General features: G+C 40.6%; 1 protein-coding gene across 1 annotated transcript in view; it reads right to left on the reverse strand.

Moving 5' to 3' along the window:
* Positions 1 to 26,033, reverse strand: part of LOC135491171 (beta-1,3-galactosyltransferase 5-like) — a 40,224-nt gene that overhangs the window by 12,796 nt on the left and 1,395 nt on the right. The window contains exon 2 of the mRNA XM_064776870.1: positions 1,141 to 1,301. The gene's annotated coding sequence lies outside the window, so the exon portion shown is untranslated. The remainder of the gene's footprint in view (positions 1 to 1,140; positions 1,302 to 26,033) is intronic.

Here is a 26,033-nt window from a genome sequence, read left to right on the forward strand (position 1 = left end):
CACATGAAAGGATAATCATGCTAGATGAAGTAAATAAATCTTGTTTTATAATCGATACGCAGCTAACTAAGTCATTGTAGCAGCAAGATGATGATGGTCTTTTGTTGGGGTAGCACAATTGGGTGGAAAAGAAGTGAAAAGTAGAATTGGTGGTATATTCAGACCTTAAATTACCTTACATTTGATAGGTTATCCAATTACTAGTATATGCGTTTTGTGACACTTATAGCCATTTCCAGTTGAAACCAACATCGCTTTATAGTACAACCCCGCTATACGTCGTCCTATTGTTATTACTGTCCAGATAGCTTAATCTACAATGTTCGTAGCGGTCTTTCCGAGTATCAGTGCTAACTGTGCCAACTTTCGGTAAGCCGATTCATTTACCTTCCTCACATTTAACTTTAAGGAAAGTTACTGCGTTTTTTTCAAATAAAATTCAGCCTATTAATAACGGTTGACGTAAGAAATATCAACGTGTCAAGGCTAATCCTCTTCACCATAGTCTATCTCAGTTTAGTGATGGATTCCGATTTCAATATATACCTCATACCGCCAGGACTTTGGCATTTGATACAGTATAATGTATTGTGTGTGACGGTATGCTTGCTGTCGCTGTGCCATATCTTCGTGTGTTTGTAATAATATACGAGAAACTGTTCTACCAACCAAAGCATATGATATGTAACTCTGTAGTTAGTATCTCAAAATTTCTGTAGTTAACGGTGCAATTCACACGAAAGACAGTCACAGACACGGATCGAAACGTACGCTCGTTCCAAGATTCTTCAATTTTATGGAGTCTTAACAAAGAATCATGCAAGATCTTGAAACGAATGTACATAATAAGTTTTTTAACTTAGAATTTTATCAGAATCATAATCAGGATTTTCTACCTCGGGTGTAAATCCATTCTACTAAATTCATGTGCCGGTGAGATTCTTAGAACGTAACGAGGAATCTTGTAAATATTGTACAACAATATACATGTATACAAAACTGAGTAATATCTTAACTCTAAAGACACCAATGATAATCTAATAGGAATTGTCGAACTGGGCTCGTCACAGTCACTTTTTCTGCATTAATTATTGCCACCCCTAACATCACATTGAATAATTAACCAAGACAGGTACTCACCAACTTATCATATATATCCTTTTGTGTCTTGTTTATTCACTCTTAGTCCGATGTATACAGTTATGACCACGAACAAGTTATGACGGCTGGCCGAACCTACTTAACCGCTCCACCGCACGAGATGCATCTCATGTCGTCATGGCAACTAGCACCCAACACATCTGTAAAATACATTTGTTGTTACCATTAATACTCCATCTTGTTGCTGTCGCACGGATGAGGATGTTTTGCCTCCTAATCCAGGGGTTGCAGTCAAGTCGCTTTGATTTGCCTTTACCTGCAACTGCAAGTGATGGCTATCTATCAGAAATTCTGGTTATACCTCTTTGTTGTGTGCTTGGTATAATTTGAAACAGTGCAGTGTGCTACCGATGGAAGCATCCCTAATGGATCGTCACCATATCGTAGGCGGATAGATGTACTAGTTCATTCAGCAGCCGCAAAAAAAGTAACAATCGCGTAACAACTTCATCCAATCCCTATAGCAAGTTTGTCGTATGCCCTCGATCGGAGGTCAACTTCGCAGTAGTGGATACTCCCCTTAACATCGAGGATCAAGTTAACGTTACTCTACACTCTCAAAATACTCATTATCTGTTCTTTTCAACTCAACGCCTTTATTCGGAAATCATCTCTCATTCCGAACTCTGCTACACATCGTGCTGCACATCGATATTCATAGTATGTCCCTTATTTGGAATATTAAACGCGTGTGATTGATTTCTCATGAATGACAGATTGACAGGCATGAGATTCCTAATGCAGTTCTGACGTTTAGTGATAAATCGGGTGTGATAAGAGACAATGGAGAGGTTTAGATTTTGGAGGAGAACGAGAATGAGAGGTTTTTTTCTCCGGTCGTCGTCATCAGGTCAAGTTCAGATTGTTTTGTATCATTGTTTCTAGGCATACAAGACATTAAGGACACTAGTGTCTAATTGCAATTCTGACAAGAGCCATCGCGATATTCAAAATGCCAGCTGGTTCTCGGGTCGAAATCTGAACCTTTCTTATTTGTGTTGATCCTTTAGGAGACGAAGTAGGTTTTGAAATGATCTCATCCACTGCATGTAATAGTGCAATATTGGTGCGTGTGTGCGTGCATGCGAGCGTACGTCAATAATCGCAATAATCCAGAAAGCATTTCAATGTGGTCATCAAATAACTTTTCATATCACATTTGACAAATATATCTATAGGCAATCTACACCCAACCCGACTGATATAGATTATGCAAAATTAGATTTGCGAAGTATCGGACACTAACAGTCATACTTTATCATCAGAGTTTGAAAAGAACGGACACATACTCAATTTCATCTGTCGATTTACCGACACAAGGGAGAACGCTGAACATTTATTATATCTTATATATCGGAAAACAAATCGAACAGTATCTGATGCTGATGGATGAACATCTGCCATTGGCTCCAGCTGCTCGGAAATGAACAACACCTTCGGGCGAGAAGGGCATCAATAGAGAGGTTTCGATTTTGATCCGAGAGTGAGAACGTAGTGGCAATTTGACGACGCGGGCAATGTTTGGCATGCCTTGTAGCAATAATTCAAACCTGACAGGATGTCGTCAACAGGGGAAAGCAATCACCTCGTTCTGGGATCAGTATCTGAACCTCTCAATCATATTAATGGAAACCCTTCAATTTCCACTTTCATCAATAAGCAGGGCATAAGATGTCAGAAACCCACTCAGCTTACCACATATAAGACTATAGCCCAGCTAACTACGAGACAGATGACTCGTCTTACTGGCAGACCTCATCTTACAATAATGACATCGTCTCCCTGCGATGTTGATTGGGACAGACATGGAGATTATAGCCATGGGAAACATAAGGCTGCTCGGCGATAACCGTGACAGGTAGATAATCCACTGAACATTCCCTTATTGTGTTTAACGCTGAAATAACTCTCGCAAGCAGACTCTTCTCTCACCGATCGTGATATAATGATACATCCGTTTATTAATAGCTGATCCTTGTCACCAAAAAAGCGAAATAATGATGGTAATTCTAGCAGTTTTCTGCCTTCACCGATCCTCATGATCATATAGCCTTTGGGTAGAAAAATCCAAACTACGAAGGGCTAGATGCGTACGCGCCGTTGGCAGATGTAACCTGACTGACATCATGTTTGCTCCCATTTCGCAAAGCCATCTCACATTGCTTATACATTCGAAAAAGTCCAATAACGACATTTTGTATCTTGTCTAGTTTCCAACCATTCAGCTCAGCCGTGCAATGCTTTAGATCCTCTTAGCACAAAATAAGGATTTTTTTCTCTCTTTATCACTCGTAGAACTCCGAGGAGACAACATCATGGGGATTTAATGGAACGAAAGATTATTCTCAAATGAAGCTGACCAGTTGTTACCTTCATTGAAATCCTTCGCCAGATTTACCGGGTGTCCCCAAAAAAATCCAACTGCAGTCAGTTTTCAAAATGTTTCGTTTTTTCTGATACGCTCTGTACATTGGACACATTGCAATATATGCTTGTGTTGCTACTGTTAGACTGTCCCCAAAAACGATCTGCATGGTTCATGTAACATGACTCATCATTCTTCCTTAGGTTCCCGATAATAAGAGCCCTTGGGGTACATTCATCACATTCTAACGGATAGACATACACATTTGAGCCTTATAACACATCGTTACTTTGAGAAACAGCAACGTTTCCACCCGAGCCTCTATGCTTCAATACTTGCTTACTTTCGAAATAAAAAAGCCTGACATTTGATATCTTGTTTTCTAAGGGATTTGCTAGCTGTATTTGTATTACACCGAGGTACTCTGAGGATGATATGATGAAGTGATGATTGTGATAATGCCATGATAGCATTCATGAGGGACCTTTCAAGATTCTCTGCGCGTATTCGTCACAACCCAAAACTCGTTAGTACGCCTTTCTTACTGATAACATTATGATGCTTAAGCACAATAAGGGATATCGGTTCACGTTATTTCGCCTAAGAACTGCAAGGAGATGTACGATGGTGAGAGCGTGATGGAATGCTAAAAAGTTGTAATGGTGATGCAATGATTGCGCGAGGAGTCTTAAACGATGCTTTAGACGCTGTCATACAATGCAGTTACACAGTGGAAATCGTAAAGTTTATGTATCTAAACTAAAAACATTGCTTGTTGTTAAATTGTCAACACAGTTTTCAATCCTGACTGGTTTAAATAGTATAACGCACAGCCTAAAACCTATAGCTGTCTCTCCGAGTCGCTCCTTATGTGATATCCAACTCTTAACAAACTTCTTAACCAAATTCAATACAATACTCTCATATTGCAATGTACATGTACAGCAAGGACGCGCTGTGTGATACATAATCATCAACATTTTTATATTGCAGTGCTAAATATCTCTGGACCTCGTGTTGTCTTTCCATGATTCTCGCTACATGGCCATAGTTTCATCACCAAACTATAAGTACAACAAAATTACCCATTGTTCCCCTCATAATCAGCCCTGTCGTCGTTTGTGTGCAGTTGGTGGAGAATTACTAGCATCAACCATTAAGGTAATTGGCCTCACACATTAGGTCGTGCTAAGGACATGACAAACTGTGGACATAATATGTGATTTAGTGGACAATATCCTGTTCCCGATGTTGTGTGATCCGATGAGCGGTTGGAGTAATTTGATGGCAGATTACCATGGGGTAAAGTTGGATACATGACAAGGATATAAGCAACGATCTTCTTGAGAGTACGGTCCTCTCATTTTGCTAAAATTGATGTAAAGCCTTGCACCGAATGTTTCGCAGGCATTGATGATCATTTCATCATGTGAAAGGTAAGGCTGCCGTGCCCCGGGAGCCACGCCCAGTAATCGCTGAGATCCTTCATCTTCAAAGCTTGATGTCAAAAGCGCATCAGAGGCCTTAGATTACGCTCGCACTACAGAACAGTATATTCCTGGAACTACAATCCCACTTTCACAGACTACAAGACTAGCTTTTGCCTACGTTTCCACACCTTCTGATCATCAAAAAAGGGAAAACTTGATTCCAATGGGCTATCAACAACATGCTTAAAGGAATCAATTAAAATCCCGTTTATCCTACTGACGCCTCCAGTACATTGAAAAACTTTCACCTCAGACGTTGTCATAAGCCCTCGAACGACAGTTAGACAATTATAGCTCAACCCACATTTACATATTATCTTTGGATCAGACATGATGTCCCTAGGGAGAATTTAAACCCATCCAACTCAACTAGAATTGTTAAACTTTCAAATTGGACGAGCTACGGTGAGTGCTCTTCAAACGGCAATTTGATTAATTCGTCTCAGAACCGCAAGGCCTTTCGCCTGGGTTGACTCGTAACTGCAAGTAAATTTGATAAAACTTTTGGGCGACTGGCTAATGTGGTATCAAATAGTTCGGTTTATATGACGGAATGATGTACATACATGTATTGAAAATCAGGCAGGCATGTAGTCGGAGAGGGTTCCTTGGATATTTCAAGATGGGTGCTTTGTACGGCTTGATGGTCTTTTGAAATTTTGTAGACCGCGCGCGGATGATTTGACTTTGAGGACGATGGAACAACAGTTGTGCGAGCGGTATGTGCCGCAAGAATTTATCAAGTAAGATGAAGCTGACAAAGTGCCGTGGCCTTAATTCGTAGACTCAATGTAACATTAATTGCAAATAAATTTAATGAACCTTGGGCGCCACTGACTAATGTGGTGTTTGATAATTATGTTTATGTAGCTGAATTTATTAGCGCTGCTTTAATTTGGAGATTGCTCCTTGGATCTATATTAGATTTCATGTGATGATTTGTATGGCTATCTGTATTGGCCGCAGGTGATTTGATTTGAGGAAGATATAAGATTATTACATTGTATCTGCGCGCGTGATGTGCCAGAAGAAATTTGTCTTGTGATATGGAGGCTGACCAATGGGTGAAATCATAAAATATGGTGAAGTGTAAATGAGTTGGATTCATATGTTCCTCCAGTGTATCGTATCCATCGCGCTTACCTTTCCATGCGCAAGCAAACCTATAATGTGAGGTAGTCTTGACAAGAACCCTCCAGCTCAACTCAAAATCTTCTACCGAAAGTTTCAATGGTGTTTATCTTTACAACAGACATATATGTACCTCAAATAACAGCAAAGCCTGGTTTGATAAAAGCGTTATTATAATACGCCCAGTCCTATATAGAGTCTTTTTTTTGTAGAATTCAAGCTGGTTAAGTTGTCGCTCTTATAGTCGAATCGGACTTTCACTGTCTTGATCTTGCACGTCCTTCGAGGCCGATTGAGGTTTGATTTTCGATATGATACGAATCGCGTCCGAGCGAAGTGCCCCTCTTTGAAGTAGAACGAGGAAGAGGTTAACATGATTACTTTTACAGTTGTCAGAACTCTGGACGCCTTTTTCAAATTTTTGTGACAACATGGGATTTGATCTTATTGATATAAAATGGCGTGACCCCACGACATCTGATATAAATGTGTCTATTGCTATATCAGAAAAAAATTATTTTCGCTATGACTTTCACATGACCGGTCTTAATCTTGTGCGTCTATGTTCCGCCGATTGATAAAGGATGACACTAATGCCTACTTATTGAACTCTAAAATTGAATTGAAAGCTTAGAAGGCGCACGACTTGCCATGGCAATTTGGTCATGAAGTTGCTGAAATGAAATGTAGTTATTACTTACGCAGTTGATCTGTTTGAAAGGTATAAGGTAACGCATGCCTTGTGGATTGTAAAGGTAATCACTACTAGCTGAGTTATTAAACTTTTTTAATTGAATTGGTGGGTGAGAATACCCGAGTCATCAGTTCGCATTCGCCTAAGTGGGCTTTTACATTAAATTTGCTTTTCAAACGTTTCCGACCATTAGCCCAGTTAACTTCAAATGGGGGAAGTAGTTTATAACTTAGTGCCGTGCTAATTGTATTTGCGTCATGCCATCAGGAACATCAGCTGCCTAAGCAGAATACACCGAGAAGTCGACCGAGATGGGGAACTAACTTGTGATAAACAAACAGGCAGAGTATCTTCCTCTTTTTGTTCTCATGAACCCAATACAAAATCTGCATTCTGTATGAGTTAGTTGCAAAGATAATCCGATTGTGGAAATGACAATCGATTTTACCTTCGCTTTAATAAATCTATACAATGTAATAAATAATTATCATAGTGCGTTTTAATGTATTGGCCGTAGCAAGAATTTTCAAAATCAGAATTCATGATGTAGTGGCAGATACACAAATTACCAGCCTGAGTACACGGTCGCCGTCCGGAGAGTAATCGAAAATCTGGCACGGCACTGCGGACGGGCGATCGATGGACTTCGATGGTAACCCTGATAATGTTGGACTAATGCGGCGCGAAATTGGCAGTGTTTCGGCGGCTGGTTTAATGGAGATGACACGGTTTCGTCACGGTTCAGCGTGATCAGTAATGTCAGCGTCATACGAACAGGGAAGCCATGCGAACCATCTGTGAATGTAATAGGATCATGCAAATCTTGTCCCGGGCGTCCAGAATACAATAGTCATTTCCTATTCACTCGCGTGAGTGAGTTGCTCAAACTGCTTCTTGCCTAAGATGACTTGGCAACTTGCTCCTGTGTTTAACTTTAAATCTGAGTATTGATGAAACAATTTGAAACATAATGTGGACAGGAAAATTAAGCAGGCAACCTTTAACCAGAGACTTAATTTTACACGTCGGAACATTCCTTAAACTTACAGGTAATATAAACTTTACTTGGCATCTCAAATGTCATCCAGAGCCCTTTATTCTTCAGATAATCCTATCCGACCACATGATATACGAAACCTACTGAAAATAAGCCGCTTTTAATACTATATTTGCAAATTTTATCCAATGCCTTTCCTATTTCAAAGAACATCTCCTGTTTCAAACATTTCCACTTCCCCTGAATATCGCGTTATATCGCCGACTCTCTCGTGCTAGGGGGCAGTCACTCTCAGAAATAAAAGCTTGAAGGTTTAGAAAAATCTCTTAAAGGTTTTCAACCAACACAAATACACGCCCCGGGATGTTTTCGGTAAATATAAAAAGCCCCAAATGGGTTTTGAGATTCTGAAAAACCTCTAAGTAGGGTTTTTCATTAGCTAAACAAACACTACAGGGAACACATTTACGTTAGCCAAAATACCATTAGAATGATTTCCAAAAGCTCAACCTTATTTCCACGATGAATGTATTAACGGGCACGTGTGTTATTCTTTCATGATGACCGGAGGTTGGATGGCTCAATGTGAAAGAATATCATGCACCATGGTTTATCCTAACCCTCATTTTTAAAAAGGTATACAGTCGAACCGTGTGAAAATAAGCCCATGGTGCCTATTCAACTGGGGGATCTCATATCTGAACTTGGCCTATTTAGTCCGCCATTAGCTTGCAGGGAGCAGGTGAGGGGATTTGGTGTATTCCCAAAGTCCCTTCCCTTGACGGATCAATGTTCCAACTGTCTCCTGCTGTAGACAGATTGGCAATTTGAGACCTCTGTTTGCACATTACAGTGCGTTTCCATGGATTCTGGTAATAGGTACGCAAAGTAATATACATGTATTATGATCTATGGTTATGCAGCATCCGTTAATCTTTGTTGAAAGGAGAATATAAACAGATATCTGAGCTATGGTATATCATATATATATCAATGGAAGGACGACCCGTAAGTTCTCGTTTTTACAACTGCAATGCCTTACAAGGGTACAAGCAAATGCCACCAGTCCGGCAAATGGACGTCTCTGCCTGTTTACTCTAGCCTGAGACCAATGTGTCCTGTACATACATTATCGTGTAGCACTGCATTGAAGCATAAGAACGACCCATCACAAATTAAGTGCCTATCTCGTTAAAAACCCAAGTTTCTAGAACGATTCCATGCCGTTACTGTAATACATGTATGCTATAAACCGCCTATAATGCTTCTCGGTTCCACCTACCCAAGGAGAGCTATCGTCCCCATTATCTCCCGAATATGACCTGGCGTCAACATCCATCAAGAGACAATTTGAGACCATGTGACCAAAGCATGCCCAGGTTGATCTGAGCCCATATCTGCCATTATCTCAAGTCCTACATCTGCTACAGCCGCGCGATCCTTGAAAAGCAAGCCGCGGAGCCGCCTCGCAATAAATTATTGAATAGTGCTTCGCCGTATCCTCTTTTCCCGAAATGGACTACTGCTATTGTGTCTGGAGAACACCTAATAGCTTTACCTTGCGGGGATCATGGAAATCGATGAAGAATACGGTATCAAGCGGTGTTATCAGAATTTGGATACCATCAACTAAAAGGCGTCTTCATACAGACTCTGGTAGCAAAGTTCATCAGATATGTGTCCGCCATGTCCTGATCTCCATGCATACCTCATATGGTAGTGTCAGTAAAACGATAAATATATAAGCGAGCCGACTTTCGTTCGCCTTATACATTTCTGGCACACCAGCCTTTGAAGATTTTTCAAAACCTCAAAAACCTTTATTTCTAAGAGTGTACTAACTGATTATTGGGGCTCTGTTCTGGTGAATGTCTCCCGGACTGTCTAGGTTCAATAACCAATAACGAGATAAATGACGAATATGCCCACGACTAGCACTGCGTCCCATTACCGATAATCGCAATCAGGTCCCAAGTGACCACAACACGCACTTGTTCTCCATTCCCTCGTGCCCTTTCCCACACAAGGCTATTACCATTGTATCAACAATCTGTAGCTAATAGCTTTACCTGGCGGGCTTTCACAGTAATCGATCAATGGTAAGGAAAGGACCAAGCTATGATAACTGGAAAGCGACAGGCGAATGCGCCACTCCTGTTTCGGGACTCGAGGACTTGATATATTCACATTTGGTATCGGGATTTTACGCTGGCTGGGAAAGGACATCACATGATTTTTTTTCAACATAAAATTTTTTTTTCTGGAAATATCTCGATCGATAGACTTATTATCTCGATCGTTTGAGATAAATAATTCGATCGCCCGGGTTATTTATCTCGAGCGATCAAGAAATAAGTCCATCGACCGAGATATTTCCTGAAAAAAAAATTCCCTGCCACCGTATGAGATGTCCTTTCCCAGCCACCGTAATATCGACATAATATAAAGGTAATTTCATCTTGGTTGCCGTTAAAACTGCTGTATTTCTATTCATTCTTTTCACCACTCAAATCTCAAGAAATCGTGGATTGAATTTCTTGATTCTTTCCTGCACCTAATCATCGCATTTCTTGGCGGATTCTTGCGCATTGATCCGCGGGAAGACATAACGGATAGTTGGAACGGCAGTTTGGAAAAAAAATTACTCCAACTTTGGTATAACTGTTTGTCGATGAAGTCATTATACAATAGAAGCTCTAGAAACGACTATGGTATATACCAGCACAACATCCCAATCAGCTCCGAGTTGCCAAAGGGCATGAGATTTATCATTAGATAGTTACGGAGAGTAATAGCAGCAAATAGCTATTACCTTACGCTTGTCGCTTGAACTTCTAAAGGTCAACCCCTCGTGATAATAGGTCCCCTGCAGACTACCCAGCGCCAGGTAATCATATCATCCCATTAAAGATCAATCTAAGGGAGGGTGACAGCTAAAGTTTCGCTGTAAGAGCTATATGTGACTAAAGAAGAAATGTACACTAAACGAACCAGAACACTGCCAATTGCAACTGCAGTACCTTTCTAGGCATATCTCACAAGAAGCCAAATCATTGTCGTGTGCTGCACGTCTTATAGATCATGATGAGCAGTGTCTAGAATGATGCATGTTAATAAAAAAAGTTGCCGGCCTCAAAATTGATTCTTTAGGGGCTACTATTCAAATTACTGCTTGATCTATATTCTGTTCAGAGATTGCCAATCGGTTTGTGCGTATTCCGGGATTAAATGTTGCGGATCCAGTTAAGGACAGTTGATGAGTCGGCATGATATATTTTGTATCTTATCTCCGCAGCTTAGCATCTCGGGGATTCTATTCTTTTCTACTTCTGTATTGATCCAGGCACTCGTCGGTGAATCTTGCCGAGGGGTCTGACAGCACATAATTTCCACATTGCAAAGATGTGATGAATAGCACGTCGTAATAAAGGGCTCGTTGGTTCAGACCCGAGGTCCCGTCTTTCTAACAGCCATCATGTTGGAATTCGTTCGTAGAACTTAATAAAAGAAATGCACTCTGAGAGCCGAGATCGCCAGAGATGCCCACAGCCACAAGCCACCATCGGCACGCACCATAAAGAATAGAGAAAAAAGCATTAGAGTTAGCAAGTTGTTGCCCTAAGCTGTAGCACTGTGACCTTTTAATCAAGTAATTCATTTCCCATTCTCGATAGCACAGAATTCGTTTTATTTGCATAACAGCCATCTTGCGTCCGACCTACCGAGCTGCACACGAGAACTCATTACCAGCACATTGTGTGCGCATTAAACAGCTCGACAGGGCTCCTGGCTTCTATACATTATTGAGCACTCATCTCATGAGATATTTTCCGTTAATATATCGCTTTGTTGAGCTTTGCATCCCATAGGCTGGTCCGTCAGGTACGCGCGATCATGCAGCTTACCTACATGAAATACGCATCAGTTTTCACGTATTCTTAAGATGAGTCAAGCAGTAGATTATTAAGTCCTTCTTCTAATCTTCAACAACCAGAGTTACCTCGGGACGTATGCATTTCGTTAAGGCGCTTGTCCGCTTCAACTATCTACGAAAGAGGCTGACAAGCGGTCTAATAAACCTATTCTATGGGAAGAAAGAAACTGTACTGGTCTGACCTGATATGTTACCGATAAACACTGATTTCTTGCATTGAGTAGTTTGAAACTCGATGCAGTTTCCAGAAATCGATTTCGAGAGGAAAGTTTTTTGTATGGCACGGTTTGAACCTTTAAAGCATCCTATGACATTTTTAATGATGTATTATCATATGATGTGAGGTTGGGCAGATCGATGGTGATGTTTCGGACTGATTACTAGTACTTCTTTCTCTAATTTGCCTCTATTGTGCACTCTACCATTGCTATACATTGTACCAGGGACGCTGATACATTGATTTACATAGCCTTGGGCGAAGACCATTGCTTCCTCATTAGGTTCGCATTTCCTTTTAAAATGTAATCATTATAGCTGCGCAGAAAACTGTTTTAGTTCCCAATGCTTGAAGCCAAATTAAGTCGAGAGATTTCTACTAACCGTCACACCCAAGCCTCAGGCAAGAGTATCGGTCTAACATTTTTGCTTCGTCGCATATTTCAATGCTTTCATACAATAGGCAGCTGGTGAGACCATTGCTTTTCAAATGGGGGAAAAAGAGACAAATGTGTCAACCTGTTTTTCAGCGTGAAACACTCCGACACATCAACACTCTAAAACGTTACGCCGGCAGTCATACAGATATCAGTAATGCAATGCCCATCAAACATCAAAGAGAGCAGAAAATCAGTACAGTACTGGTAATGCAAAACTACGACGGTATAAGTATTATTATACAGTTTATGATACGGCTAATGACATCCTGAGTAGCACCTTCATGTACGTACATCCCTTTAGCCAGATTCGACTACGTAGTTGAATTCGACTACGTGCCGCAGGAACAAACACAGGAGGTGTCTGAATTCCTCTACCGATTCAGATTCTGAGGCCAACTGATATTATATCCATCATTTTTTTATGATTCTCCAGAGGTGGTGATCAGGTGATGTCTCACTAGACTCCCCAGTATTTGCGCTGCCTCGGGCTCGGCATCGCGTCCGTACGGTCTCACACACAAAGTGAATTATGAGTAGGAGAATTCGATCCAGCGTTAAAGAGGTACATCCTCCCCAGGGTAAATTTCGCCAGAATTTTCCCTTTGTGTGCTTGATTGATAATCAATCGGTGGAACGCTTGGGATGATACATGTAACATATCGACACCTGATACGCTGCACTTCGGGGAAGAACATTAATCTTCAACTGGAAGATGAGAATCTACATGTTTTTGGTTTCGATCTTGTCTGTTGCCAAGTTTGTTGAGAACATCGGGGCGTCCATCGGGGCGTCATCAGATCATTCAAAGTCGAAAACATAACGGCAGATGCATTGTATGTTTTCCCTTAAGCCCGCAGCACGCTAGCCGCCAACTTTGGCGACAGGAAGCGTTCAGCTGACGCCCCTCGACGCCGAAGGTGGCGGCCAGTGGATCCCGGTCAGAGCACACCTGCCCAGAATCGGCGTCCAGTAGCGTCTTTTCTGCCACTTTAGGCTGCCATTTTGAAATCATGTGACATCAAGACGCATACTGATTGGCCATAGCCTCGCCGCCGACGCCAATTCAGGCGGCAATCCGTAGCACACCTGGCTTCTTCTTGCGTTCAAACACGGCGACACGCGTCAAAAATCAAACATGTTAGATATTTGGCGTTTAGTTGCGGCAAGTGGCGGCAAGTCGCGTTCGCCGACGCCGTTCGTAGCAGACTAGGGATTTTTCAGGCGTTCAGGACTCTTGCGGCAAAAAACGCCTGTGAACGCCGAAGTTGGCGGCTAGTGTGCTGCGGGCTTTAGTATTGGTGTTGCCGTTTTTTGTAGGTCTTGCGTTAGTCTCTTGAATACTTCCGCCACCAATGCTGGGGATAACTCTTCCAATCTTCTTTCACATAATTACTCTTCCGATGCCGCAATGCTTTTGGCATCACATTTAAACCACATAGCTTGAATCGGATATTACTTCATCGATTTCTTGCGGCAGGCCATCTGATATTTTGCAAACATTTCCGAATATGTTTCCCTGCAGATATCGTAGTGGAGCTTTGTTCGCTCTGACAGGTTTAATCATTTGGAATGAACAACAGAACCGTACATAAAATAAGACTTTTTTTGACATTATGACAAGTAAGCATGTGTCAATATCGCCTGCTGTGTACCTTAGATGCGGGAATTATGGAGAAAGTCAGCTTGATTTGTTATCTGGAGGGAAAAGAAAATGTTCGAGACGGCGTGGGATTTATCTTTAGTTGGACACACTGAGGACCTATAATTTTACCATTAGCGGCGGGTACCCCGATGTTTCAAAGATGAGCTACACCTTAACTTTTATCATATTTCGGTTTTTTTTGTTTTCCTGCCTCGCTGGCCCGTCATCAGTTGCGTGTGGGCCAATTTCCATAAAGACCAATCTTGCAAAATCCATTTCATTTTGATCGAACACTTGAATTGAGTCATCAATTCAACATGAAGACCGTCTGCCATCATAAAAGAAGAATACATTTCGATATGTCAGTCCAAACCACTTTTGATTTCATTTGGAATATGAGGAAGGTTCCATCAAAGCCGTCAGCTGAGTTGTCCCATGTTGCTTTTAAATGATGGATGACATTCTAATATAAGTTGTATTGATTTGTCATCTTACATGTACATTGTATGTGAAAAAGTGCGTTCATTCCAATTCCAATAAAAATAGTTTTTTGCACTGTTGTTGAATGCGTATTCATTGAGCATGTTGTTGAGCTGCCAGTCTGCAACATCGAATTCAAAGAATTCGTCCGCATGCTTTTCAGAAGGAAGAGCAACTTGGGGATGGGATTTTCAAGAGGAAGTGTGCCTAATCGTCACCATGAGCCGCCTTCTGTACCAACCAACCAGAAAGCTCCACTTAACTGGGTTAGATAAAATAATGCAAATTTTTCATACATCAGAGGTTGGATAGTCTGATCAGCAGCGTGTATGCTTACTGCATCCACCTGCTTTCAAAAGCAGTGATGTTTTGCCTTCATTTAGCTGCGTCTCTCAGCGAAGTCACTTCTCAACTTCTCTATAAAAACAAAGTGCTCGTAGTCATGAATAATTTCTCACAATCGAATCAAAATAGCCTTTCTTTCCGCAATTACTGGCGTAATCAATTGATTTTAAATGAGCCATTCTAATTAGCTGTGCGAACATCAAAGAACGAAAATCCCACGTGCCAGCCTCGATTTCATCTCCCGACGCCATTAGTTAAACAAGAATGGCGTTTTTACTTCGTCTTTTATTACAAACACAAAGTGTTGCTGTTTTAAGAAGCAATCCCATTCAATGCTCAAATGATTGCACACAGGAGAATTGGGCTTATTTGTCGTCGATTCTGAGATAGTTTGATGTGCATTGCGAATTCCTAATTGACATCATTTTGTACGCGAGGTAAAGTTAGTTTTTTCACCATACACAGTCTTGCTTCTTCTCAACATGAAATAAGAGACTGTTGTATAATAGTGTGGTGTACAAAGTTTTCTTTAACCAACTAGCGCACCATGTTGAAGCGTTGAAACAAGTGTAGTGTTATATATGGTCAGAGACAAACAAATTGAGAGCAGCTAGCCTGAGTACAAGATTCGCACATTTGTCACACCCATTCCACAACCTTCGCGTGTCCTCATTTATGCTTGAAATTGGTCGGGTCAACTGCTCGCCAGTATCAATATCGCTGACATTATGTTGGCGAATGGATATTGAGATGTCGATCGGCTGAACTGTTGTGGAGTCAATTTCCCGCGGCCCATCAAATTCATCCTTGATAATTACGTTCGCGGAAATTGCTACGAACGCGTGGTGTAATCGGAGTACCAGTGCGTCCGGTCCGAATCAACATCTAAACGCGATACAGGTTAGAACCCTTTATGTCTGGTTAGAAAATCACAATTTGGCTTCTTTCTACATGCCAGACACACCACTGTTCATTCCCGCCATGGAAATAGGACCCAAATAGCATAAGAGGGTGTGATTGGAGTGCTTCTGCAAGTACGGAGCTGTCAAGGATTGAAGCATACCCATGGGTCGTGGAAGTAGCGTGGTCGATAATTGGTCATGTGTCGTGTTAATGGCAACGGAGAACTTGACCTTTTCGCTACCAGCAATTCAATTAGAGACGTGTACCTTAGATTTGTCTGTGATTTCAGTCCCTTTGCTAACCTAGGCGAATCACTTTTCCTCATCTCTTCGAACAATCCAATGCTGGCTTGAAGGCGGGAAAAGCATTCAGTTTGTGATTATGGCGGCAGTAGAAGTTCCAAATGCTCACACGAACAGTTCCGACAGTGCTGTGCTTTAGCCATATTATACTTGGGAAAATCTATTTGACCCGTCTTAAGCGTTAAATAAGCGTTATTTAGCCGATGCAACCTACAGTGAAGTTATCATTTGCTAAGTGTTACTCGACCAACCCCGCAGACTTATGATAAGTGAAAATGGCAGGCACAGAAACCTTTCAAAACATAATCCAAATCATGTCATTAGAAGTTTTAGCAAAGTGATGTATCTTCGCTCAAACTAAAACATAGTATGCCACTGGGGTGGCGCAACAGCAAATTGACAGTGACTAAATGCGATTAGAAAGAAAATCCACATTATGATAGCAGAAGGAATCAATAAAATAGGATGAAAATGTCATTCATCATTCGAAAATCCAGCTTGGGCAGCGAGAAGCTCATACTGTTAGCCATCATTTGCTTCGAAATGTAATCCGAGAGCGGGCGACCAGCTAATGTTTGCGGTGCAAGTTGGCTGCTTTGAGTATATGAAACGACGGCTCGAAATGTAATGTGCTACGTGATATCTCCCTTGGCGTTGTCTGTAAGTTGACGTTATGCGACAGAGGAATACGAAGCCAAAAAAACGATCCTTATGCTTGAGTTCATTTAAACATCTCATCGAATCATTACGGTTCTTCACTTCAGCCCTGGGGCCCGGTTGCTCAAAACAAGTTATCCCCTACTTGGAGGTAATTTATCTTGGCGCTAAGTTTACTTGGCTCATCTGAAGAAGATAACGCCAGGTTTTCAACGAGCGCGACCTGTTTTGTTTCTCGCTTCGTTTCCAAACGTGATCTCGAGAAGCAAACTATTTTTTTAGCAAACTCAAAACACCGCCAGCGATCTTTCCGCGGAGAAATTCAGCCATTTTGATATCCGATTGCTACTCGGGGAGATGAAATGCTATTGGATAGGGCGAATCTTTAACCGGTGGGCTTTGGTAGCTCAAGTTGTGCGGTGTTGATTGCACCCCATGCGGCGCCTGCGGCTGAAAACGCTGATAAGCCAAACTCCGATCGAGCCGTTGAAAGGAATAGAGAAGTATTTTCACATTTACTTGGCACGGAACACTATCAACAAACCCACGTGCATACCAATTCACCTGTTTGAATCATGGCATCAAAGAATGCTTGCTGATCCCAGAGGTAGATCATAGCAGTCAATGAATCTTAAGGCCGTTAGTTCCAAATTTCAAATTTCAAATTGAGTTGGAAGCGTTTTGATTGTGTAGATACAGGAAGAATATAATTTTTAACGTTGCAGTTGTGAACACCAATACAGATTATACTCAACAGGTCTATTTTCATCACGGTGATATGTACGTTGATTTCTATGTACCTGTGGCTGAAGTAAATTCAGTTTACACGAACAGTAGTGGCCTTTAACATATTCCAGCTTGGAAGCCAACCTACGGTATACCAATGAAGCAAATTGAAAAATTATCAGTGAGCGATCAACATCTTTACCAGTGCATAGACTGAGGCTTCTTTTTTGCGATGAAACCCAGATAGTGTATTTTCTCCATATTTCTGAGACTATTTTTGAGCTACGGATGCTATATACCTTGAACAGTGTCTGCTGTTTTATCGATCATCGTCGTCGACAAAATTATTCAATGCATCAACAACACCAATTCCCTTGTCAACATTCTAAACATACGGTTCACCGAATGCAATATCCTTTTTTTAAATTTCCTTTACAACATATTGGAATGCCAGATTCAATAATATTACATCTTCCTCAAGTCGATGCCTGTTTTCGCACTAGCATTGCTAATTGTACTTTGAGGTGAAATCATTCCGCCGCTAAGTTTATTTGACAGCTCAGAATAAATTTCAGTCATTTCACGACTTTCGTCAGGTATTTTTGAAAATTACTTTTTCCACTTTTTAGCTCACATGTCTCAGTAGCTATTGGCAACCACCCTATGTCATCACATTGTGGAACACGAAGTGTCGAAGAAAGGGAAATGGTCTTCTTGGTGGCCATTTCCTGATTACGCATTCATTAATAGCAAATAATGTTTACCGAATACTAGGATCGCCTATAAATTTGGGGGGTTATTTCTAGAGGAGCAGCTCTGCCAACATTGTTGGAGATGCAGTGTCTCGTATTTCGCTGATTTATTCCATTCAATCATTGGGAATTAGGGTCGTATTTCAATCGATTATAGATGAAATTTCTTGGTTGTCGTTTTGTGGATTGAATTTCATCAGAAACAATTGGATGCTCTGTCAATTCAATTTCATTGTGCTTGGAAAAAAATTGAGAAATTGTGTTTTAACAGGTCCCGATCAGCCAATAATGTCACTGTTTATAGCCATCTCCGTTATCCTAACTGTTATGGCACAATACCGATTGACTCACTGCAGCGATATTTCACTACTAAACGCAATGGATAAACCTGTATCCTGATATCGACGCGATGACAAGCAAATTCGGTAACAAATTATACAACGGAAATTTGCCAACACTAGGGTTAGTGAGCTTATAAAGTCGGCACGAGTCTAGTTATATCTCATCGATCATCGTCGTTACTTCTAAGTCACAGGTGGCTGATGGTTTCAACCTGTCATCTTAATGTCAGCGAAATATAGTCTTATAATTAACTTCCTTATGAACAGTGTAATACATTTCATTATGAATGTGTCAGGGGGTTAATGATAGACCAAAGAGGAGGCGTTTTGAATTCCTTTCTGAGGAAGAGGGGAGATTCCTTTGACAGAGCTGGGCAGGTTCGGTGATGGGGAAAAAAGTGGATGGGTGGCAAATTGCTGGTTTTGGCTATTTCACCCAGTCCGATTAATCAAAACTATTGATATAATGAATAGTTATCAAATTAAGGTGTCGCTGACATGTAAATAGTTTTGCTGAAGATACTGTCGTATCTGTTGTCCAGAGGTTTCCGATATGGAAACAGTTAAATAACATGAATTGCAGTCGCGTTTCTTTTCAATCTGGTCCTCGCGGAAGGAGAGCATCCGAATTGCATAGTGACTGTCCTTTATTGGTTAGGATGCGATAAGCAAACGCAATTAAATCGAAAGTATAGACGTGACACACGATGTCGAAAATGGTAATTGCCAATGACAGTATAGTGGTGCTTCATCAATCTACATAATGATATACAATCATGTAATGCTCCCAAAAGGATTTCTATTTTCTGCGAATATCTTCGCCGGCACCATGACTTCGTGTCATGCAGGTAACCGAGCTGTCATGTAGGCAAACTGCAATACAGAAAAACTGTTTCGGAAAAAAAAGAGAAATGTAAAGTGGAGAAACAAAAAATGATACCAACTACACCTGTACTTCTCACTTCTTGTTTGTGCGTAGTTTGTGATAAACATCCACACGTCGAAACGTAAACTTAGCACCATCGCATATCTCAACTTGACGATGTATTGACAAGTAACAATATATCATACTTGAGGTGAATGCATTTCTTATCATATGTTGTCGATAAGGAGGTTCTGTTCGTTTTCCATGTTCTGATCAGGCTTATTTACATTGACAGGCGATTTATTTTGAAAACCACTGGTAAAATATGCCAGAGTGTTCGTTTTCTAGATACTTTGCTAAAGATTAACAGCTACCCTGGTACGTTTGTCGAATATGTCAGTCAGTATTGAACTTATACTTATACATATCACTCTCCTTTGATGGTACATTTGGAAGTAAATGTATGAGACTGACTGACATCAAAAGAAAATGATATATTGTCAAGAATTAATCAAGTCTTTATTAATACTTGACAATAATAAATTGTTTATATAACTATCGTATAGAAATGCCGATCTACAGACGTTGTTTTGCGAATTATTCATTCGTGAATAGAGGAGACTTTAGAATTGATGTTCCCCACTGGTAGGTCGGTATGCATATAGATTGTTGATCATTGCGCGGGAATTCATCCTACGGTACATCAACACGACCAGACATGCCAGATGTACAACCTCTCGAACACAGGAGTAGGGAAAGCAACATCAAGGATTTGACGAATCAAGAAAAAAGAAGTATGCATTAGGGAAAAGATTTGCCCTTCCCATCAGCCAAGCGCAATACTATTGACGTTACACAGTGATATAATGATATTACAAAAGTGAGTAATGGAACGACAATGCCGTCATTTCGATTACTGTTATCCTCACTAACGACATGCTAGCATCATCTTACAATCAACCGGATATAGCGTCGATGGGTGCTGATCCCTCTGATGATGCCATTACCCTAAGATGCGAAGACAAATGAATGTGACACTGATCGTTACCTCTGTAAGGCTTTTAATAACCGTTTACGGAGAAAGAAGAATTTGCGCGATCGACGTAGAAATACGATGTCAACATAAAAATAATCAGGTTTGACATACCGCTAGCGCTAGTTAGGATGTACGCAGTATTGCATTATTCGACGGCCGCGCCCCCTCCCATCTACAATTTGTCTGCTTGACTCAGATCTATTATAATGAACCAGGGTATAAATCTAGCACGAAAAGAATTGGTATTCTGTCAACATTCCCATTTCCCTTTATAATCTCTATGCAAATCGAGACATTCTCATTACCCATGTTGCACTATGATCCAAGTTGCCTGATTGAATGCTACAGCATGAACGACACACGCCTGCTAAGGACCAATATTGTATAGACACGCAATGCATTACAATGAAAGGCACTTAACAAATTAGTCCGTACATGAACGTCTCCATTCAGGAGATAAAAAACAACAACATAATTACTGCATTAAAGTGGACATGAAATTTGCGAAGAAGAAAAAATGTTTTAAGATTCAGACCTGAAACGTGATGTGAATCGTACTACAGGTTTTTACATGTAATGTAGACACAGATACGTGCAGAGAATACATGACACTGTAACCTTAAAACCTTTTCTTCACTGCGTATCAAACCGACTTTTATGTGGGACGATAGAAAGGCTGGTTGATATTCGCCCAGATGGCGTTTTAGAAAGATACCGACCAGCAACATAACAAGAATATAGATCGTCGATAATTGTATACAATGTATTGAGACGGTCAAGGTTGAGCATCCTGGTAAGATTCTTAAGATTCTTGATTGAGATTATTCTATTGAGTCCAAATTGTATACGATTCGTGAGGTTTAAGATCTGTAACCAGGCTCCTACAAGATGCTTGGTACAACATGATACACTCATTTACACCAAGAATGGATTCAACTGTACTTGTTTACGTGAGTACACGCCGTGTCGTTTTACGTGAAAAGGTCATGGAACCAAAGCACCGCTGCAGTACTCCTTAGACGAGAACGCTGAAACTCCACAGTCAACCTGTATGCCTTCATTGGGCTCGTGTGGCAGTCACCGAAACAAGGTAATGTCACACTGACTGATTTCTTCACAAGGAAGAGGATGAACAGAGATAACATCCCGACCAACAACTTGGTGTAGTGAAAGGTAGTCAGAATGCTTCAGCAGTGCTGAAACTTACAGCAAGTGGCGGTGTGTCTTCAAGATAGATAATACCTCCATCACTTGCCAACCTTTTATCAAAGCAACGCAAAGCTTTCAACATCATTTACTTTATACCCTCCTATTGCTAACTATTAAGCGGCTTGCAAATGCGCAGTTTGTGTATTTTATAAATTAGTATTCCTCAGGCAATGAGATCAAATGTGTTAAATATCAAAAGACGCGTGGGTTTAAGTATAGGGGCAAGAAGATGAGCAGCTTAAGTACCAATATAGAAATCGTTTAAAGAGATGTCTTGTCTGCGAAATGTCTACGAAATTCTTTGTGATTAGTATCATTGGGAATCGTCTGACCGAGCAGCTAGACTAATAATTTTTTTGGCGAGGAAACGTACCAGTGGGTTTCTTTAACGTATGTAATAAATAATCACGGTAGTAATTCGAATGAAATAAAGAAGAAATAAAAATCACCGTTTTCACTTTTATTTGACGTTGAAGATGAATTGATTTTTTTAATTTATTTGTTTTTGCTGTCAATGTAATCAACAATGAATTTCAGCAGAATGCATTCTCGTGATTTTTTTCGCCAAAATAGTCCTTGTACCGCTCTTCCTCAACACTGCAGGGGTGGGTACACACTGCCTCGACATACGCTCCGTTTACTTGATATCATCGTGTAATCGAATCCCACGAGTTTCAATAAACCTTCAATGGCAGACATAATGTGCTTTAGTCGTACGAAATGAAGACGAGTTGAATATCAAATAGGTTCGGAGGAAATTGAAACATAACGATGGGACAAATAGAATCAATATGATATCACTTGGGGAAGTGTCACTGGTGTGGAATTTGAATTTGTTTGAAGGGAGAGCATAGGCATTCCATGTCGTAGGCTAGCAATATATTTTAAATGTTAGCTTTTAATGAAGCCAGAGATGTCACATTTGTAGCCATACCGATTCAAATTTTGTCAAACTCAGTTTGTACACATGACCCGTTAATACGCAATGATTAATATGCCCTCATATACAGTGCAAAATCCTCTAGTGAACGAACGATACGGCATCGAGCAGTAATAAGCGTTCTTGACCGCATTAAAAATAATGGTAGCACAAGATTAGAAAAAAACGACTTCCACCAAAACCTTGGCAATCCTTAAGAATTCCTATTTACTAGATTCGTTAAAATCGCATGAACCCTCTTGAGCTGCGAGCGCCCTTTAAAATAATGATGTCAATGAAATGTCAGTGGCTGAAAGGGTGATTGCATTATGCAGAACCTTTCCTTGTAACACTTTGAATGAGCTGCATCTCTTTAAAGATTTATGGAAGTCGTGACTCTGGCATGCTTTTTGGTCAAACAGCATGTAGAGGGTCTTCGACAGTTCACGACAATTTAGGTTGCTCTTTAGATGTCTTTAGCTTCCAAAGCGCCCATTTGTTCATTTTTCGAGTTATTGCTGTCATTAAGTGCATTATTTCGTACAACGTTATGCTCTTCTATTTGCTATAATACTATATCTGATGTTAGTTTGCATAGCTGACTAATTTCATCAATACAAGTGAACACATAAAAAGAATAAGTTGCATGTGAAAGTAATACCTTGCCAATAGTGTTGTTACAAAAGGAGATACGAAGATGATGCCGACCGAATGCACACTGCAATGCACGTGATAACTAAAGCGCACGCAAGGTCACACCGTTATTAGTGTTGTGCCGTTGTCAGCAACATCAAACGTTCGATAACTCGACGTCCATCCTTTGAAATATTAAATCTTAAGTAATTACTGTTTCCCGGGGCCGCTGGCCGCTCGAAAGTGGTTGACATTTACGTGGCACACAGGGCTTCATGTGTACATTTCAGCGTATCTCGAACTGTTGTTAACCATTGATGGAAGTTGTTAATACATTCTGAAAGATGATTTCACGGTGCAGAGAATAGTAATAATGCACACATTTAGCTTTGATATCCCTTTAAAAGAAATTGCTCTTGAGCCCAAAACGCTGAGATTCCTGATGATAATAAAGCGTTCCAGATTCCTGGCCCTTACGCGTCCAAGTCTACAGAGTTCATTTTGGTTGCTTGGATGAAATATATAACATGCATGAATTTAAAAAATATATTGCTAGCTTATCAACGATATAACATTGCTGAAACTGATATGTTGTTTCAAAGGTGCATTTGCCGTAGTAAAAATGACTTCGTTGGCAATCATTATCGACATACATGTGCTAAGAAAGGTTTTCTTAGCAGTATATCCAGAGAGTGTTGATTCGAAAACTTCGATATCACGATAACAAAGTACACCTATTGCTGTAAAAGCGTTAACAGATACTGCATCGCCATGACAGTGGGGGATGGAAGTGGTTTTTCAACCGGGTCGGTGACTCTTGTCAACAACTCATGCCACAATAACACCGGAATTACGTGTTTTTGACATGTTTAAAACACCACAGCTTTCACCCAGCAACAATGATAGATTTTTTGTTGAAAACGTTCCAAAAAGGTTGGTATATACATGCATTACAAGTTCTCCGGGTTCTTTGTCGGAGCAAAATATGTCTTACACGGTCCCGACTTCATCAAATGGCACGCTGATTAAAGGAGCAAGACATACCTGCTGGTTATAACTCCCAGCTGGATTCTCTGTTCGACAACTCAAAATATGTTTTTCATGGTTCCGTCATTGAGTCACAGCGTAATTACATGCGGGAGATGGATGGGTGAAAATACTAGCTGCTTCTAGCTTCGCTCGAATCGAATCCATGTTTTCCAAGATGAAAAAAGTACTCTCACCTGCCTCTGTCTTTCCCCCGCTATGCACCTAATCTTTCACTTGCCAACATTGCTTCGCTTGAATACTTTAAGGACCAAGTTCATTCCACTTCTTTAATTCCACATGGCCCACAGGAAATTAATTTTATAGACATAATGGCAGTGCCGTCACTTCACAAGCCGTTGCGATGAAACTTTTATTTCGGTAACAGCATCGTTGTGATTTATGCTCAAAGCCTACTTAAGTAACTGTAAAATTCAAATTCAAGTTAAAATCTCAAACTTTTAACGGAAACACCTGTCCTTTAAGAATTAACCTGATTATGAACCGCGCGCTAGCAAACTTATGAAAATTGGCAAAAGGTTCCGCGGTAATTTAGACTTTTGCTCACCTGGGCAACAGCATCCTGGTGGATTTGAAATAAATTAACTGCCGGCTAGTCAATTAAACGAGCATTCCCGAGCGTTCGTATGAATCATATGTGTTGAAGTTTGCAGATATACGTTCAGAAGCTGCGGCGTAATTTTCTTTGATACTTTTTCAGTCTTTCATGACAGAGTTAATATAATCTGAATGCCAATTTCATAGTATGTGGTTCGTTCGTAAAATTGTTTACCTCAAATGTCCTGCTGGTTATTATCAGAAATAAAAGGGAGAGAAAATGGGACCCGTGTTTCAAACCCAGCTTTATCGATATGAGAGTTAAGCAGGCGAATTCCTGCTCGTTACCTAAAACATTCCCGAGATATTAGGTGTAAGCATTCGCAAACTTGATTATTTTTGTTTGGGCTGCCGCAGTCGGTACTTGAAAATGAAATAGCTAACCTGAGCACGAGCAAATTGAGGTACAAATACCTCATCAAACATCTCACCGGCATATTTTCGCCATGAGCAGCCACAGTTCGGCGCAGCACGCGCACCGAATATTAATTCTCGAGCAATCGTAATTTGAAGCCCCCGGGGTCTACTGTGGAGCCCTTCTATTCGCTGGCAATGACTTTGTTTCCGTATCACAAGGAAATTTGTTTTTTTTTAAAGAAGGTAATGGAATGGCTAATGTTCTCATTTGGAGACCGTTAGCATTCAGAAACCATTTTATCTCCAACAATATTCGACCTTTGATGGATTGGTGTTTATTTTGAGATTCTGGATAAATCGCCCTCATCTGACGTTGAACGGTTTGTAGTTATTTATGCGCAATCACGACAATGTCCTCTCACTGGCCAAATGACGTATGGACTATTATGAGCTTTGACAGAAAAAAATTATTGCTGCTCATTACGTGAAAGCGCTGTGGACAGCGCGTCGCAAGCATAATCTTGCTGCCACAGACAGGAAAAACAGTCCAATGGTTGCATCATTTGTTTATATTGAGGGTGGAGAAATACACATCTAATGCCACCAGTGAATAGCCGATATGAAATCATGTTGAAATAACTCGAGGGTTTTTTCACCGGCTAAAAAATCTCTAAGGGGTACATATTTGTATTAGCTGAACCTTTATATTTTTAAGAATGTTCGCAATAATCTGCATCAGCTTGAAATAGACAATGGGAATAGATACCGCGATGTTTGGATTACTTCGAATGACC

This window comes from Lineus longissimus, chromosome 7, assembly GCF_910592395.1.
Source record: "Lineus longissimus chromosome 7, tnLinLong1.2, whole genome shotgun sequence".
In the NCBI taxonomy this organism is placed as follows: Eukaryota; Metazoa; Nemertea; class Pilidiophora; order Heteronemertea; family Lineidae; genus Lineus; species Lineus longissimus.